The sequence below is a fragment of the Convolutriloba macropyga genome, chromosome 7 (genome assembly GCF_964194025.1).
Source record: "Convolutriloba macropyga chromosome 7, txConMacr16.3, whole genome shotgun sequence".
NCBI lineage: Eukaryota > Metazoa > Xenacoelomorpha > Acoela > Convolutidae > Convolutriloba > Convolutriloba macropyga.
The window spans coordinates 35132249-35138248 of record NC_134474.1 but is presented as its reverse complement, the minus strand read 5'-3'; positions in this window follow the sequence as shown (position 1 = coordinate 35138248).

Sequence of the window (6000 nt, the reverse complement as noted above, 5' to 3'; positions counted from 1 at the left end):
GCAAATACATTTCTCTACTATTGATCTTAAATATGCTTACAGCCAACTAAATTTACACCCTGAAACTGCTAATCATTGTAATTTCAATATTATCAGTGGTGACATGACAGGCACATACCGATTCAAAACAGGATTCTACGGTCTTACTGACATGCCTGCCGAGTTTCAGAAGGCAATGGACTACACCCTGATTGGACTTAAAAACACATTTTGTTTCTTAGATGATATTTTAATTGTTAGTAAAGGTTCAGAAGATGATCACTTCCAACTCGTACTGGATTGTCTTCGAAAGTTAGATGCAGACAACCTCCGTATCAATCTTCCGAAATGCCATTTTGCAAAACAACAAATTTCATGGTTAGGATATAATATAACTCAATCTGGAATCTCGCCACTCGAATCCAAAACATCATCCATTATATCATTACAACCTCCTGATACACTCAAAAAATTACGCTCATTTCTCGGCTCAGTCCACTATATTAGCAAATTTATTCCCAATTTAGCTCAACTCTGCCATCCTTTAAGACCTCTACTTCGTAAATCCACTAAATTTGTCTGGACTGACACTCACACATTACATTTTAATGCAATTAAAACTCGCATAGCAAATCATACCGAAAACATGCATTATAACCCCCAATTTGAAACGCGAATCAAATGTGATGCTTCACGTTCTGGTTTGGGAGCAGCACTAGAACAACTAACAATTGATGGTTGGAAACCGATTTCTTTTGCATCCCGATTTTTAAACAGCAGTGAAGAACGTTATAGTATTAACGAATTAGAACTCCTTGGGGTAGTGTGGTCAATAGAATATTTTAAAAACTATTTATATGGAAAAGAATTTACTGTTATAACTGACCACCGCGCATTACTTTCCATTTTAAAAGAGCATCGATCAAATAAAAGTTATAATAGTAGGTTAGCACGGTGGGTTGACCGTCTATTACCTTATCAATTTTCAATAGAGCATTTGCCCGGCGCAAAAATGGCCTAGTTAATTACATATCCCGTAACCAATATCAACCAGCAAAAAGTGTTTCCAAATATGACGAAGAATTTCTAGTTGCAACATTATCGAGTATACATGCTGATGCCCAATTACTTCAACAAAAACACAATCTCACAGCTAATTCACTTCATAAATTTTATATTGATATTGATAGAGAACATAAAAATTCCACCAACATTACAGAACAAGTTTCAAACATAGATTATGAATCTCAAAATCCCCAATCTGACATTTCTAATTCACTCGCTTTGCGAAACACTAGTTCAAAATACTATTCAAAACAATCTTCTACTCCAGATATAAAACCCGCTCAGCGGGTACGCTTAACAAACGTTAAATCAAATTTCGCTCCGCGAATTAATAGTCTAAAATCCTCATCCAAACAAACTGTCAATTTAGACATGAATCCCGCTCAGCATGTTCGCTTAACAAATAATAATTCAAATCTCGCGTCGCAAAAACACAACTCTAATATTATCCCTTTCAAATCTCAACATATGTATAGCACACACGCTCCAGAAGTACATTTAGCTCATAAAAATAATTCATTCGCGGATCAAATGCCACATATATTTATCCCTTCCACAAATGGTATTAATTGTACTAGTGTACATGATCAGCGAGTACATTTGCGTCAACACAATTTCGTACACTCTAACACATATTCTCCTCCAATAGTTAACATTTCTAATTTAAATGATACCACCCCTAATCTCGCATCGCGAGTACGCAAGTCTTTTAACAAATTAACACCCGCCTGGCATAATCCTTTACTAATTACTCAAAAGACTAAAATGCATTCCTTAGATGACTCTTTTGCAACGCGAGTTACTAAATACCCAAATCATTCCAAATATGCGTCACATAGTCTACCATTTACAACTACTCCAGTACAAATTGAGTCTCAAAGACTAGTAAATACAAGAAAAGCGTCACTCGCTCACCAAAATACATCCAAATTTAATCCTTTAAGGCATTCTCACTTGTCAATCAAAAATCAGCCTCAAATTCCTACCTTTTTTAGTAAGCCACACTCAAATACTTTAAATAACTCACGTGCCCAATTGGTAAACAAAAATCAAGTGCTTTTTGCCCAAACTCAATCTGAAATTCAGTTGCCTTCCTTTTCGTCAATCAATTTAATTGAAAAATCAACAACCTCACTAACAATGAGCCAACAAGCATCCTCTCTCAAGGGAAAATCCCTCTCAACTCGACCTACTAGAGCTTCGCCCCGCGTGTCATTCACTGACAATGCGACAACGAGCACGCCTCGCAGATCTTCATCGCACTCCAACCTAAGTACCCCGCTAACGGATAGCCCACAAGTAATGTCATTCGAACGAGTGGTGGGGAAAGTTTTTAGCAAAGGCCTCATCGCGTCACTGACCAGTAAGGATGCAGTCTTAAAAGAAGTGCGAGACTGCATAATTCGGGGGGACGAAGAAAGACTGAAGGCCCTCAACCCATATCTTCACAGTTATTGGCGGGACCTTCACGTGACAGGCGGGTGTGTCTGCATGGACGAGAAGGTGGCAATTCCCAATGCACTCAAAGAGGCCCTCATTGACGACCTCCATGCTAGTCACCCGGGTAGCTGGGGGATGATATGTATGGCCCAGCACTGCTGGTGGCCATACATGAATCGCGATTTGCTAGTCAAAGCAATAGAGTGCAAATCTTGCACTGCTAGCGGTAAAAATTTAAAATCTGTTATTCCCGCAAAACAATTTAAACCACATACACCATGTATAGTTCCCAACCAAGAAATACAAATAGACTTTGCAGGGCCCAATAATAACGAAAAAGAACATGAAATATATATTTTAACATGCATCGATAGATTTTCAAAATATCCTTCTGCGGAATTAGTTGAGAATGCAAATGCCTCGAATGTCATAAAATTTTTGGATAATTATATACAAATTCATGGAGTTCCTCGTTCATTAAGAATAGATCAAGCCCGTTGTCTTATAGGTAACCAAGTAAAAAATTTTTGTACAAAAAACAATATCACATTAATACCAGCTCCGGCAAATGATCATCGTGCAATAGGTTTAGTAGAACGATTAATTGGTACAATTAAACAACGCTTGGCATGTATTAAAGACGCACACAAAGAACTAAATACGTTCACCATTAAAGCAGCATTAAAATCAATTATATACCAGCTTCGCATATGCAAACATAAAACAACTAAGCTTTCGCCATTCGAATCTCACTTCGGGCGTATGGCCAATACACCACTTAGTAATATAAGTACTCAACCTAAATCATCTGACCTCAGTTATGAAAAAATTTTGAATCATTATTTAGATGAAGAAACCGTAACCCCCAACGAATTGCTGCCGGAAGAACATTGGGGAAACATCCGGAGTGATGATGAAGTTGAGCGCAATATGTGCAAGGCGACTAAGGATGCTACTAATCGCGAACGGCAAGCCACAGATAACGAATCACGCTTCCTTCGTACCACGCATGCACACCGTCCACTCCCACTGAAAAAACACAAGGTTCAACTCAATATTGCCAGAAAGAAGCACCTCCACAAGCGATCCAAGAAGAACCTGGACGGATTGTATGAGGTGTTGGCACCAGGATCGGTCGTCCAAAAGACCGACCAATACACTTCGGTCATTCGCGAGCCGGGTAAGGTAGAAGTCACTGTCCGCAATAGTGATATTGCGAAATTTGGCACTCGTGAGGAAAGAAAGACAAAATTGACGGAGTACATCAACCGCAGAGGACCCCGCACGCATGAAAAGACAACGGAAGCCAAGATACTCAGCCATACCAAAGAGTGTACCCGCATCCAGAAAGGAGACCGGAAGATGAAACATCGAAAACGGGAGACTGGTAGCGGCATATCCTCGAACAAATCGAACATTGCTCGCGCAATGCGAGTACGTATGCCGAAAGTTCCGGATAATTTCGCCCCGCAAGTACTACCCGGAATTCCAGAGGCTGCTCCCGATCAGCCAATTATAACGGAAGAAGTGATTATTGCACCTCCGCCTACAAACACGCAGCAAGAAACAATTGAACCACCTCATCCCGCTCCAACAACATCTTTCGCCGATACTCTACCACGATCCACTAAACGAACCCGAAAAAGCCCCAAGTATTATGGTTACGATAAAGACGACTCCTCGGGTGATTCCACAAATTCGTGTCCCCCGAACTTTGCTCCACCCCGTAGGAAGCGTCGAGTGGGTGACATAGAATCGATTCAACCCTCAGTGATACAAACCATTGTGGACACTGCTACGCAAGTTGAACCGATTCGCAACGACTTTCCTTCGCCTATCATAGGACAGGTGTCTCCGACGGACCCCCGTATTCGGCCTGCTGATCATAGCACTTCTAACGAACTGATTATTGATGAAGAGGATATGTGAAAACTGATATTTTATTAATTATGACTAGCTATGATAACCAGTAAATATATTGTGGATACTATTTAACCGGTGAATAAGTATTATTATTATTCATATTGTTATTAAAATTTTGTTTCATGCAATTTTAATTTTGAAAGCGGGAGAAATGTCGTACATCATAATTTAGTGCAGTAAACTTATCATACGATGTACTTAATTTAATCAGTGTACCCATTCCTGAGGGGCATGTGTATAAATCATTATTACTTCACATGCATGTCTGTTGCTACCATTTTCCCACAACGGGAAATATTGTTCATATTTTATTTGACTTCTGGAATAACAGTTGAGTTATTCTTTCATTCTCTTTATTTTGCTTCTCGCGTACAGTTGCCCAATTTAATTTATTCTTTACTAACTGTCTTGTAATCCGAGTAAAGTAAACATTAGTCCTTACGCGATTCGCCAAGCGAATTCATTTGGAATTTGTGTAAAGCGCACTCGCCGCGCAAGTAGGAGATAGAACATAAACACAACTCGCGACTCAAGATCAAGTACGCAATATCACTCGCGTACGACAACTTCTAAAGCGGATTGCGTTTGGGAAAATGTATTGTGGGAGTGGACCCCACGCAAGTGAAATTAACTGCAGAGTCTACCTATGAGTAGTTAATCTCAAATGCTAATAAAAAAGAAAGTAGAGACAAAAAGTTGAAGGAATTGAGGATATTGTGTGGTCGCAAATCGTGGAAGCAAGTCAGCCAAAAACTTGTATTTTTTCGCACTTGAGCGGGGGGATCGAGGGGAGGGAGAGTTTGAAAATGATGAATGGGCACATTAGAACATAATTGCACAACTATCAACTAACGAGTTGAAAAAAACCTTGGGATCCATGTACAAAGAAAACTTGGTTTTTATATGTATGTTTTTTTGACAGAAAAAATGTAAAAGAAGAGACCCAGCGGATCATTTTTACAGTGTCTCGATCCCACCAGTGAAAGTTAGTCGGTTTGGCGATCAGGAAGAATCATTAGTTTAACTTTTTGTAAACAAAATATACTCGATTAGTTATTCACCTTGAAATGTATGGCGATACATTGTTGCTACAACCTGTCTTAATAACAGCTATAGTTATAGTGATCAAAATCATCACTGCAAATAAACCTCAATAATACCAATTTCTTGAATTAGGTCAAGCAAAAATGCAGCTACTCTTTCAGCATGCAATCTCAATTGATATCAAACCCGGGTCGAGGGTTCATCAGTTGTAACGCCGAACGTGCGGAAATTATGTAAGATTTATGCTGATTGCAATAAAAATTTTCAAAAAAAAGTTGCTGAATCGGCTGAAATAAAACATTTCAGCAAATTTCAGAACATTTGTTACAACAAATCAGCATTTAATTCAGCACCTTTCTTACATATTTTCAGCACTTGTAAAAATTTTAAATTCAGCGGATTCAAGGCCTTTCTTATATAGTTTCAACAATCTAGCAAAACTTCAGCAGCTTTTCAGCACCGTTCCTAAAAATGTTTAGCATATGATAAAACTTCAAACTCATCTGAGTCTGCGTTTTTCTTACATCTTTTTAACACCTCTCTTGCAAA